The 14,038-nt window shown below is 45.2% G+C and overlaps 1 protein-coding gene across 2 annotated transcripts in view; it reads left to right on the top strand.

Moving 5' to 3' along the window:
* The window catches only part of Sema1a (semaphorin 1a), a 295,418-nt gene that overhangs the window by 138,716 nt on the left and 142,664 nt on the right, over positions 1–14,038 (top strand). The gene's annotated exons all lie outside the window — the stretch shown is intronic.

Genomic DNA, 14,038 nt, shown 5'->3' with positions numbered 1-14,038 from the left:
GCTGTTCGCCACTTTTCAACCGCGTTTTCTGAATAATCCCTGGGACTCAAACGGTTAAGCATTCGAGTAAGCTTAGGCACACGATGAGCATCGATTTACTTTGCCTTCTAAGAAATTATTGCGATCGAAAAATTTCTAGTCGCGGTAACTGCGAAGAAAATGGTATATCAAGGGATTAACCCTCGCTGTACCACGTCCAATTTTTTTCAGACCCAGAGCTCGAGGACTAACTTAACTGTTCGACGCTTGATGCCGTCCTCCATATTTTGAAAAAGATCGTACGGGTAAAATAACAGTAATTATGATGTTAATAATAATAATGAGTCTTGTAGCTCCGTGGTTTTTTTACGCAACTCGCACCCAAACAGGCAATCCCGTGTCCCTTAGCATCGACTGCAATAAATTATCGATCATAAGCAAACGAATAAATCGATAATAAATTACATGGGCGTAGAACAAGCACAAGGAAATCCGTAACACTTCGAAATTTAGCATTTCCATGAGAAATTAATAATAATAATAACAAACCCTGTAGCTCCGTGTTCTTTTTACACGACTCACGCCCGAACAGGCCATTATATGTCCCTCAGCTTCGACTATGATAAATTATCGATCATAAATAAACGAATGAACGACCAGCACAAGGAAATCCGTAGCACCCCGAAATTTAGCGTTTCCATGAGAGAAATGACTGTACGTCCAAACGAAACGCGAAATAGATCGATCGTTCGACAGTAAATATTGACAGAAGTGGTAATGCGAGTTACGGTGGTCGTCCGTAGTATCGAAACGAGACTTAAAACAGACCAGCCGGAATGTATGCGTGTAAACCTAAAAGATTTTATTGGCGCATAAAAATCAATAGCACATGAAAGAGTTGGACGATTTGTTCGGTCATTCGAGATCACGAGGAGAAAGAGAGAGAGAGAGAGAGAGGAAGAGAGAGAGAGAGAGAGAGAGAGGAAGAGAGAGAGAGAGAGAGGAAGAGAGAGAGAGAAAGAGAGAGAGAGGGAGAGAGAGAGAGAGGAAGAGAGAGAAAGAGGAAGAGAGAGAAAGAGGAAGAGAGAGAGAGAGAGAGAGGAAGAGAGAGAAAGAGGAAGAGAGAGAGAGAGAGAGAGAGAGAGAGGAAGAGAGAGAAAGAGGAAGAGAGAGAGAGAGAGAGAGGAAGAGAGAGAAAGAGGAAGAGAGAGAGAGAGAGAGAGGAAGAGAGAGAAAGAGGAAGAGAGAGAGAGAGAGAGAGAGAGAGAGGATCCGGATGCGTTATTCCGCGATAGAAACGCAAGATCGTTCGCGGTCTCTTCAAAAATGACCGCAGTTCCCGAATCGCGTTCTCGTCCCTTTTGGCGCGGTCGTGGCCCGATCGGGGCGCGAACGGTACACCGGAAACTTGTCCGAGTTCGAAATCGAACGTAATACTTTGGTGCCGGTGCACGCGGGCTTCCGGTTTACGACGCGTCAAGATGCTCGGGGCGCAATATCGTCGGCGGAAACGCGACAGCTCGGCGACCAGGGAGCAGCAACTACGTCGGAGAGCAGCACCCTGGACCGGTTCGCCGGTCGATTGATTCGTAAACTTTCTTCGGATGGCAAGGTTCCAAGGATAGGTAGCAAAGGGCCAGCCAGCCAGCCTCCTCTCTGCCTCTCTTTCGCAACAGCGCGTTCCCGCTCGGATTTCCGGCGCGGCGATTAGACGGCAGCGCGGATCTCTCGTTCTCGGATTCAATTATCCCGAAAACGTCTCGCGCAAACGTTCGGCGGCGCGTCTCGACGACCTTGTCTCGCCGTGCCTAGACAAAGCAGCCTCGTTTCCGTCGTCGGACACAGAGGTTGTCGGGGACAGAGCCAGAGATCGTGCTCGCGTCAAAGGAACCGGACATACGGTCGGGTCATGAACGAGCATCAGAAACGCAGGGGGAGGAAGGGGGGGAAGAACACGGCCGGGGCCTCGGTGTATGTACCTATATACGTACACGCGAATCCGCGACGAGCGGCGGCCTTCCCGCGTTCGATATTCAGCTTTCCTACGGTGGCTTTGCCACGGATGCCTTCGCCCGTTGATTGTGAGTCTGGTTTACCGAGGTATTTCGCCGACGAGATCCGACAGCGGAGCCCGCCGTCGCCAGGCCGCGAACCATAATCCGTGATCTATCGCGCGACGCCGTTCTCGAAGCCGTTCCCGACGGCGATTCGCGCGGCACGGAACGTTGCTCGGTCGCGTCGCTCGCGCGAGAATCCGCTCGACGGTGTTACATTAGGGAAAATGTGGAAGAAGCGCCACCATTTTTCATTAGGAGATAACTTTGTTTTTCTAGTCAATATTTCGATTTTTATTTTGCTTATAAAATAATATACTTCGAAAATGTAATAACATTTTCCAAGCAGCGCGATCGCGCTGTTCGGATCTTGTATCGCGATCAAACTTTAGCGACGCGCGTACATCGCATAGCTGCTTTTTTTTATTTTTTTTATTTTCGTTTCGTTCATCAATCTTGACGAGTGCCATCGCTCCGCTTGGTTCTCTTCGCAATCAATTAAGACAAGCGCTATTACGCTGCTCGACACTTTTCGATCGTGTTTTCTGAATAACCCCTGGGACTCGAACGGTTAATAATATGTTTAATATTTAATATAATAATATGTTTTATAAATTTTATCGCATAACATTAAATGAAGAAAATAGAAATCGACAGGTTGACGAAGCGGCGCCTGTTCCACGTTGCGAGAGATGCCGCTTGTCTTAACCGTTTGCGTACCACGAGAGCCACTTTTGCGCTCTTCAGATTTTGTGTCGAGAAAAGCCAGGGCATTTGGCCGAAACAGACGACTTACGGCCCACCCGAAATTTGTCGAAACGTGCTGTCTTTCGGACGCGTGTATACGTCGCGCGTCGCATCGCTGTCAGTAATCCAATTTGCATTTTGTTGTTACCTATTCTAAATTAATAGTATATATATTTTCATTCATAACGTTTTATTTTATGTTTTACGGCCTTTTTCGACACATAATCAAAGGAGCGCTATTGCGCTCTTCGGCGATTTTTCGATCCTGTTTTTTCAGAACCATCTGGTACGCAAACGGTTAATACCTCTTCTTCACATTTTCTCTTATATTTTGTTTCTCACTGGTCGTTACATTATTGGCTGTAAAGCGTGCAACATTCGCGGAGCCATTTCTGAAGAGAATCGCGTTTTAATCGGATCAGTTTTTCTTTTTTCGTTGTCGAATAATTCTGGCAGCATTCTTTGCACACGTTTTCATCGTCTCGAACAGGTTCAGGAGATTTTATTTTAGAATATGACGCTTCGTAAGATGCTACTTTATGTTTTTCGGTATGGTCTTTGATGTAACAATTATCATACGCCAGCAGTCGCAATGTCTATTATTTGTTATACGGACTTTCTCCTCATTTTGTGGGAGACGCGTCGCCGTGTAGAATAAATAAGTCAGAAATACGCGATATAAAAAATGTCGCGTCTACCGATTAGTAAGGAACCGTGTCGCATTATAAATTTCGTTTACATTAGAATGTAAAATCACATGAATCTGCAGCACACGAAAAACTTTGCGCGTAATATTTCGCAGCGCGTTCATTTCGGAAGGTTCTAGAAGCGGCACATGCGGTGATGTTAAAATGCGATGTTTTCTTTTTATAATCGTCATATGAAAATAAAATACGATCGAAGCGATTTCCCACTTTTCCATAACTCAATTTTCTACAATTTTTCTTTCCTCTACTGTAATTTCTTCACTTTTTGCGCTCGTCGCGATAAAGATTACGATTCTTCAGCAAAGCACGCTAAGAATTGACGGAATGCTGCGAAACAAAAGGAACAGAAACAAAAGAAAGCCGGGATTCCTCCAACGCGAATACCTTTTTCTCGCCGATTTCCTTGCTTCATTCGGCATTTCGGATCAGTTCGTTGTATTTTTACTTAAATCCTAATAAAATTCATACTATCCGAAAGCCGAGTTAATTTCCTAACTGCTCACGCGCCTTTCATAGCTAACTATAGCTATAATCTATTCTCTAATCAAAGTTATTATCGTTTAAACTGAACGTGTGTACGTATTTTATATTCTATGCGACCGATAAGGAAATTCTGGACGGATAAATGAACCGTGGATAGGTCACCCTGTCCCGTAATATCGTCCATAACCCGTTTCGAGGACCCATTTCGAGGCCGACGAAATGAATTTTGTTGAACAAAATAAGTGGTCCGTGTTTCGTTTACAAAATTCCGAGTACTTTTTTCTATAAACGTATCGCGCACGCTGCTCGCAGCGTTCATTATAGATAACCGATGGATAACTTTTCCCGCTCCGCGGTTTCCTTATCGCGATTCGCGACCGAGAATTATGGGAGCGGAGCGAAACAGGGCGACCGAGAAGAGAAAGAGAGAGAGAGAGGGAGAGAGAGAGAGAGAGAGAGAGAGAGAGAGAGAGAGAGAGTTCAAGCTATCGAAAATAATTTCGCTGCGGTCTGAAATCGGTGCGAGGAACGCGGAGAAAAGGGGTCACTGGTAACGTAAACGCGAGGAAATACGACGTCGCCGGTTGCAAGCCAACGGAATACCATTGATCACCGTGAGAGCGTGGCACGAAGGGTCGGGCGGTGGAGAATGTTAGGGGGACGGAAGCTCGAAAACGTTGACAAAAGCGGAGCAGAGGTCGGAGGTGGCGCGCCGATACAACGGAGTTTTCTGGACGATAATAAAAGACGTCGGTCTCGCGACCGACTACCGGGGCAACTTCGCCTAGACGTAATACGCGCGATAAATTCTCGTATTACGCGGCTGTAAAGCACGCCGCGCCGTGTAACCCATTCAGATCGCAATCCTCGGCTGCCGTCGCGCGTCCTCTCGAGGCTGCCTCGCGCCGTCGGGAGAGTAAGTATGTATGCGGTCGTTCGCTTAGCCACGCGTGTCCGTCGTGGGTGTTTGTTGTTCGCCGCGTGTGCGAAACCCGCACACCGGCAGAAAACGGCGGACACCGACGGCGGATCCGCGAGGCGATCGTAAATCATTTTTGCGAATCCCGTGTATACCGAGGCGAGAAGCATCCGAGACGAGATCAAGGAAGAACGATGCCGGGGGTCTGGGTGTTCTGCCTCTGCGCGGGGAGCAACGGGGCGGGAGGGGTTGCGGAAGCCGGCAACTGGAAACGACGCGACGCGACGCGACGCGGAGAGCCGGGCGACGCTCGGGAAGAGGAGACAGGTGGAGGACAGGGGCTAGGGAGAGAGGGACAATAACTTCGCAACATCTCGCGGATGAAAGCACCGTTTATTACCTCCTGGAACAAACGGGACTGACGTTGCACCCCGCTGCAATGGCTCGTGGGTAACGTTTAATAAAATTAATTCCATCCCTCTTTCGTTCCTTCGTATCTACCCCTCGGTTCATTGCCCTGCTTCCTTTTTTTTCTTCCCTCCTTTCCTTTTTTTTCTTTCTTTTTTGATCCCCGTTCTTGTTGTCGCCGCTTCCCACCGACGTAAATGGATCTCGCTTTATTTCGTCGCGTCACACCGCGCGCCTCTCGAGTGCCCCTCTTTTTCATTATTATTGCGTCGCGATATTATTATTTCGTCCTCCCGTCGCTTCTCGGCAGCGCGAGTCCACCGACCTTTCGAAGCGGCGTGCCGAAAGCCTCCGATTCGGTGCGAGAGGAGGATATTTATCGGGGCGAGCGTAGGAATATCGAGCAAACGGCGCTCGACGGGAAAAGAAATTGTTTATCGAGCCGCGAGCTTGTCGCCACCGTTAACGAAAATCTCGTAAACGGACCTGTTATAGTTTTGCGCCTGTTATAGGTTGCGACGCGTTCTTTGGAATCGCAATCGCGGCCTCGTTATCGAGCGGAAACTCGGAAGCTCGGCGCGGGATCTACCTACGCGGACGTACAGTAGTCGGGTGCGCTCCTCCGATGCTCCGTAACGGCCCCCGATGCCTTCTGGAAATTAGCTGCAGAAATCGAGGCGAAGTTTCGAAACTCTCGGGTCGGTTGTTCCGAGCGTGTCTACGTCGGTATCGTTTGCGACTGTTACCTCCTTGTCACGATCGCATCTATCACACCGAGTGCATCAGCTAAGAGTACGGTTATTATTCGGGAGATTAGGTACCTACCATCGCACAGACTCTCCGCGAAGCCTTCGCTCCGTTCTCTCGCCCTGATTAGTTCGTTCCGATCGTGTCGGATGACTCGAAATTATTCGCCGAAACTTCGGCGCCGCGTAATACTCCCGTCGACGTGACCATTTCGTCGACGTTGCGCTGAGCGATTTTAATTTAACTAAATTTAATTTAATTGTGTGTGTGTGTGTGTGTGTGTGGGCGTGCGTTCGCGCGCGCTCGCGTGTGTTTATTTCATTTATTTAATATATTTATACACATACACAGTGTGACAATTCAGTTTTAAGACTGGACCAATGAGACACGATACAAACAAAATACACGAAATCTCATGTTGTTTTATTTAATATAAAAAATAACATTCGATAGATGTCGAACACCTTACTGAGATACGATGCTAGCTATACAAATTAATCGTCACACTGTGTATATGACTCGCAATCCGGAAAGGGCGGGTTCCTCGGATCATTTGAAGCAACTTCGTCCTTTACAAAAATGTTCTCCGAGGCACCGTTAACAAGTTATTAACGAAAAACAGTGACCAATAAGAATCGAGTACGACTGCGACGGATTCGACCGCCTCGACCGCTGGCGCCGTTGGCTCGGCCGCCTCGCGCCAACTCAGCTGGGATTCGACCGCTCGACCGCTGGCGCCGTTGTCTCGGTCGGCTCGCGCCAGCCGAGCTCGTCTCTCATTGGTCACTGTTTTTCGTTCATAACTCGTTAACGACGCCTCGGAGAAAACTTTTATAAATGAAAAAGTTGCCTCGAATGACCCGAGGAACCCGTTACTTTCGGATTGCGAGACATTTTTGGGACACCCTGCATGTTATTACAGTAACCTTGACATAAAATATATCTTATTTTGACCGAAAGAGAATCAGTGAGTTAAGTAATCGATTTAGAAAGACGTGCTTGCGCTTTTGTAACATTGGCTGCAAGAGTGTCTGTCCGTTGTCGTCGACGAATTGAAATATCCTGTAAAAATGGTCGATGGCGCTGACCAGGCGAAACGAGATGGAGCACCGAGAAGTTAAGAAGCGAAGCATCGCCAGGGTTATCGGTCATTCGGTGCGCAACTTTGTACGTAAAACGTAGAAAACGGTTCTTACGGACCCGGGAGATTGTATGTCCATCGAGGAGCGTGGTCCTGGTCTAATCGCGAAATAAATAAAGATGTCTCGTTCGCGAAGCGTTCCACGAGGATAGAGCGTAAAAGGAAAACGACGCGGTATCGCCGGGCCGCGGGTTCTTAACGACGCCCGGGTTCGACGGAATTCCGAAAGTTTTCCATTAGTTCGTCGCCGCGCGTGCAAGTTGTCCGCCCGCCGGTTGTTAATTACTTTTAAAAGGCCGGTTACACTCGAATCCCGGAATATTCGTTCTCGGGCGGCGGGACAATTTCTCGGCTGTTTCGCCGGGGCGACGGCTTCATTCCAGATAACAAGGGTGTTATCTGTAAACAGACGGGTGGAAGTTGAACGAGCGCCGCCGCTCCGTCCCCATAAAGATTCGTCAGCTTAAAATCTTGGCCTAATTAGCGGCGCTGCCGCGGCTCCGCGGCTCGGCATCCTCGTTTTACGGTCTCCACCTAAGCACGAATGCCGCCTCTTGCCGTTTCTCGCCGCCTCGCGCCACCCATCGCCCTTCGCCCTTCGCCCTTCGCCCGCTTCAGACATAGCCGGGCAAACTTGCGTTGTATGTGGGTCTCGGTTCGTTCCGGGGACGGCGTACGCGGGTAGAAACGAAGAGAACGAGGCGGAGAATGCGACGATGAGACGACGAAGAAGAGGGAGGGGGGCAAGAAGGGAGGAAAGCTCGGTGGCAGATAGGTGGGTGCTAATTATCAAGATCTCTCCCCTCCCACCCCCTATCGTCGAGAAAGTTGGCTGCGGGGAACCGATTACGTTGGAACGCGAGTATAACTAACGCTCGTTATTGTCGACCTTCTTTGTAGGCGTCTCCCTCGCTTCCGAAATTGTTCTTGTTAGCTCGGTCGAAGGCCGATCGACTCGCGTCCATCTATCCGCTCGTTTCGCCGCACGGACGGCTCGGTCGAGATTGGCCCCCGGAACGAAGTTCGTGGAACGGCCCTCTCGTCCACGGCCTCGTTTCGCGCGCGATCGATTTCTTTCCGCGGCCACGAATTCCGCCATGTAGAGACGGACGAGGAGCGAAGCCGAAATCTGCGGTTCCGCGACGTTTTGCCGCGAAATTTCAGGGAGCCTGTACGACGCACGGCGCGCGCCATTCCGCGGAGACCGCGGAGACATCACCGGCTGTTTAGAATGCAACCGCGGTTCGCGTCAATCCCATTGGTCCTCTGTGCAGCGCGTCGTCCCCTGTGCTTCCGCGCTGCAAGCATCGAGAGGCAAGCTACGTTGTTAATTGATTGGCACGTCTCTATTGCGACAGCAAAGCGACGAGAGCGCGGGAGGGGCACTCTCCCTCTCTCTCTCTCCCTCTCTCTGTTCACCTATCCGCTTCCTTCTCTTCTTCTCCCTCCTTTCCCCTCCGCCGCGCATATACATATTTAGCATACTCAATGATCGGTCGCCGGCTTATTACCATTGAAATAGGCTCGCGTGTCGTTGCCGCCGCTATCCCAACTCGCGTGACAGCCCTGCTCGGGCTTCGACGCGCATAATAAAGTTCACTGTCATACTTATTCACCGACGTCGGCGACGACCACCACCATCACCACCCACGCTATTCTCGCATCGCGTATTCGCGCTCGCGGCGATCTACAGGGTGGCTTGCTGCGTTTTCCCAAACGTTTTCAAAGATCCCCGAACCTCCGTGGATCGTCGACCACGCCGACGTGTCGTCCAGCTGCTCGGAAATCCGGAGACGCCGTCGCCTAATCGAGGAGCCGCGAGGACGGTTTTCCGGATCGAGCCGTTCCTCCTCGTCGTTTCTATTTCCGCGACACCTGGTACGTAGTTACACGCTTTGTTCGATTGTCGTGCGCCGACGACCGAAGACGGCCATTTTTCTTGCCGATTCGCCGGTCGTTTCGCGCGAGTTCGCCCGAGCATAACGGTCCGGACGATCCGCGCTAGGCGTGCTCGTCCCGACTCTAAATAAGCCCGCGACATGCGATTCCGATGTTAAGGTCGGGCTACGTCTTCCATTTCCTCCGACAGAACTTATCGATTCGATGGAGTTGCGAGGTCTCGTCCAAGTTATGGCGATAATTATTTCGCAGGGGTTGCCGCGCCGGCCGGAGCGCCGCGGAAACTTTAACAAATGAAAAGCGTCGTCGCGAAACGTTGATAACTCAACGAATACTCCACCGCGCTCTGCGCGGCGAATTGAACCGTCTGAAACGATTGTTTCTCGTTTCGAACCGTTTTCGCGGCGCTCTCGATATTTTCAATAATTTCTCCGCTTCGTTTGAACGTTCCGTATCTCTTGTGTCGTATCGTCCCTCGCTGAGATTTAACCCTTAAATGCATGATTTTTTGTTTTGAATTTTTAAAAATCGTTTTTTATAGGAATGTAATCATAGGTTACGTAAAAAATAAATAAAAAAATCTAGGTAATAATATTGAGTATTTATTTTGAAAAAAAGTTGTATGCAGACTTTTGGCAACAATATGCGTTTATTACTAAAATTATTGTAGACGTAAACAAATGGTCATGTATTTATATTATCTATTAGTATAGGAATTTTCACATTATTTATAAATGAAATGCAGCAAAGCAATTGCGATTTTTGTTGTGACATAAAGCAATTTTTAAATTCGAAAAAAGAAAATATCTCGCCAAGTAACACACATTGAAGGTTATCACCCACCACATTGAAATGTCAAAAAACATACAACTTACTCGCCAAAAGTAATGTCAAGTCTTTTATTTCACACATGGTCTATTGTCTATTGTTATCAACGTGGGTTCGGAAACGCATATACTCAGGTTTTTGAATAGAATTAAGTGGAACTGGAATGTAGACAATTGGCAACAATATGCATTTAAGGGTTAATACCTCGGTCAGGATCGTATGGATCGTTTATTTTGAAAGTGGTGTAAGTCCTTTTTTTAAAAAAAATGAGATACGACGTAATTTATGCTTAATTTAGTGTAAACTTTTTGTGTGTAACTAGTTAGTGTTTAATATCTTGAAAAATGCCAATGCTTTGTTCAATTTAAAATTGGCCGGTAAAAGAAATTGCGTAACCACTGATTATGAAAGTGGTGTAAGTCCAATTTCCATCGCGATGCCAAGCCTATTACATACGAGAAATATAAGGATGTGCAGCAGCTATTACATTATATACCTCCTGTGCATCATGAATGTTTCAAAAAACTGCCACATGAAGAGCATAAGTAATTAATAATACCAATATCTTGTGTTAAGTTTAACAATATATAAATATAATTAACGTTCAAAATAAAAAATGCTAATCCTATTTTATTTCTTGTCATTATTTATAAACGAAATTGGATTAATATGAGATCTATTTTAAGTGATATTTGTGTTATTTCAAAATTGAAATTAAATGATATTTACAATTGACTAATTATGAAAGTGGTGTAAGTCCATTTGCAGCCTGGAAATTGTATATTATTTCAGTTAAATTCGCCTAAAAGAAATTTATACAGTCAAATTACATATTCAAATTACAATTCCCAGACTTCACATAATTAACCTATATTTTTTAATTGTCGGATCTGCTAACATTCAATTTCCTCGAAACGAAAGAAAGTGGACTTGCACCACTTTCGAAATAAACGGTCCATATAGAACCGATTTGTGATCATTTCAACAGCCTCGAGAGAATATTTCTCGACGCGAACAGATTTGACGGATCTCTTAATTTGTTACTTCCCCTCTTATCTTCGGAAGTAATGTTATGCTGCTAACCTCCTACGACGGTCCTGTGTAACATTTTTTTTCTCTGTACATACCAAAGGGTCTGACTAATTTATAAACAAAGGAATAAATAAATTTATTAGCGATAAACAAGAATTAACCGTTTGGCTGCTGACGTATTTTTTCGGACATATGCCAAAACTGCGGCACTAAGTGCGCGTGCATGGGAAAAAATGTGAAACACTTTTCATACAATAAACTCGCTTGTATCGCTTTGCAACAACAAAAATGAAAAAATACCACTTATTTACACATATTTGTTTTGATTAATTTTGTGAATAAAATTGCTAATATGCACAAATTCTAGTGATTTAGAGCAGCGTTATTACGCTCTCCGCAGTCTTGGCATTAAAAAAAAACAGGAGCGCCATCGCGCTCTTCGCATTTTTGGCACAACAGAAAGAAGAACGCGGTAGCGCTCCTCAGCAGTCAAACGGTTAATCAAGATAGCTGCGAAAAATTATATTTGCCTAAAGTTTCCTATAGTTGCATACGCACGAAGAATTTATTTAACGAATAAATATAGATCTTTTTTTATATAAGAATATTATTAAAATTATTAATATCACTCCTGGATAGACGAAACGCCGTTGCAACAGTCGTTGCTCGAATAAACACTTTTCGTTTATCGAACAATATTGTTGGAACGGAAGCGTTTAGAAAATTATCACAATGGTTATGTCAAGGTTGTGTCAAGAATTTATTTAACGAATAAGTATAGATTTCTTTTTATATAAGAATATTATTAAAATTATTAATATCGCATCGGGATACGCGAATCGCCGTTGTAACGGTCGCAAATGTAATAAACACCTTTCGTTTATCGGACAATATTGTTGAAACGAAAGCGTTTAGAAAATTATCATAATGGTTATGTCAAGGTTGTGTCAAGAATTTGTTTAACGAATAAATATAGATTCTTTTTATATAAGAATATTATTAAAATTATTAATATCGCGCCAGGATACGCGAATCGCCGTTGCAACGGTCGCAAATGTAATAAACACTTTTCGTTTATCGAACAATATTGTTGGAACGGAAGCGTTTAGAAAATTATCGCAATGGTTATGTCAAGGTTATGACAAGAATTTGTTTAACGAATAAATATATAGATTCTTTTTATATAAGAATATTATTAAAATTATTAATATCGCGCCAGGATAGGCGAATCACCGTTGCAACGGTCGCAAATGTAATAAACACCTTTCGTTTATCGAACAATATTGTTGGAACGGAAGCGTTTAGAAAATTATCATAATGGTTATGTCAAGGTTGTGTCAAGAATTTATTTAACGAATAAATATAGATTCTTTTTATATAAGAATATTATTAAAATTATTAATATCGCGCCAGGATAAGCGAATCACCGTTGCAACGGTCGCAAATGTAATAAACACCTTTCGTTTATCGAACAATATTGTTGGAACGGAAGCGTTTAGAAAATTATCATAATGGTTGCCGTTACCGAAAGCGCAACGACGAAGAAAAGAGGAAACGATGCGCGAACTGACGGCTGAACGACGGTGATCCCAAATTACCAAACGTTTGCAGCGTTGACGCGAATTTCCTTCGTTTATCGGAAGCTCGTTAAGAGGGATCAGCGATAAATCGCGTCCAGGCCGACGCGCGACGGTCGTCGACGTCGCGGAGTCGTTAAAACGAAAAGTATCGTATCGATTTTCCTTTGCCTGGCGAAGATATCGGCTCCAGCCGTGAAGAGTGTTTTTTAATAAATTAGGCGACGTCGACCGCGGACGGGAGGGAACGACGAGCGAATTTCCATACGAGACGCGGATTATCCAAAGTGGCGGGCGCATCGAGTGCCGAGGTTCAGGCCCAGCATGATCTCGACGGATGATCGACCCAATTACGACTCGAACATACGGGCATCGTGCGCGACAGACTCAAACGAAGATCCCCCGCGTATAAATCACGGCGTTAACGATGCGAGACAATTTCAGCGAGAGTTTCTCATTGTTGCGACCAAGACGATCTCGAACGCGTCTGCGAATCGATTAGAACGTTCGAGCCATTTGCACAAACGCGATTCGTAACACGTTCTTTAACCGTTTGAGTCCCAGGGGTCATTCAGAAAACACGGTCGAAAAGTGGCGAACAGCGTAATTGCGCTTGTCTTAACACTATGCCGTCCGCAGATCTTAGATATAATTGTTTTGTTTGACGCCGGCATAATAGCTTGGAAATTTTAGATTTAGAAAAGATTTCGAAGATGGCGGTAATATAAATTCCTAAAATTAAGATATGTCATCCAAGAATTTTCGTACTTAATTCTTAGTTAAATACGCACAATGCTATAGTTAGTTTGTTGCCTTTGTTTGATTCCGGGAAGATTCCTTTGTTTGACGCCGGCATAATAGCTTGAAAATTTTAGATATTTAAAAAAATTTCTTAAATGGCGGTAATATAAATTCCTAAAATTAAGATATGTCATCCAAGAATTTTCGTACTTAATTCTTAGTTAAATACGCACAATGCTATAGTTAGTTTGTTGCCTTTGTTTGATTCCGGGAAGATTCCTTTGTTTGACGCCGGCATAATAGCTTGAAAATTTTAGATATTAAAAAAATTTCGAAGATGGCGGTAATATAAATTCCTAAAATTAAGATATGTCATCCAAGAATTTTCGTACTTAATTCTTAGTTAAATAAGCACAATGCTATAGTTCGTTTGTTGCCTTTCGACACCCAAGAAATATAGTTCACAAATATTATTTCAGTTTTCAAATATTATTTCAGTTTTTTAAAATGGCACCAAAGTGGTACCACCGGCATACAACAAATAGTTTTTGCATGGTACCAGCGTGGTGCCACCGGACGACATAGTGTTAATTGATTGCGAAGAGAAGCAAGCGGCGCGATGGCGCTCGTCAAGATTGACGAACGAAACAAAAAAAAAAAATGAGAAAAAGCAGCTATGCGATGTACGCGCGTCTCACTAAAGTTTGATCATGACACAAGATCTGAACAGCGCGATCGCGCTGCTTGGGACTCAAACGGTTAAATATTATAGTTTT

Source organism: Megalopta genalis, chromosome 7 (genome assembly GCF_051020955.1).
Source record: "Megalopta genalis isolate 19385.01 chromosome 7, iyMegGena1_principal, whole genome shotgun sequence".
Classification (NCBI taxonomy): Eukaryota; Metazoa; Arthropoda; class Insecta; order Hymenoptera; family Halictidae; genus Megalopta; species Megalopta genalis.
The sequence above is the reverse complement of the archived record's forward strand: the minus strand, read 5'-3'. Positions and strand labels throughout refer to the sequence as shown.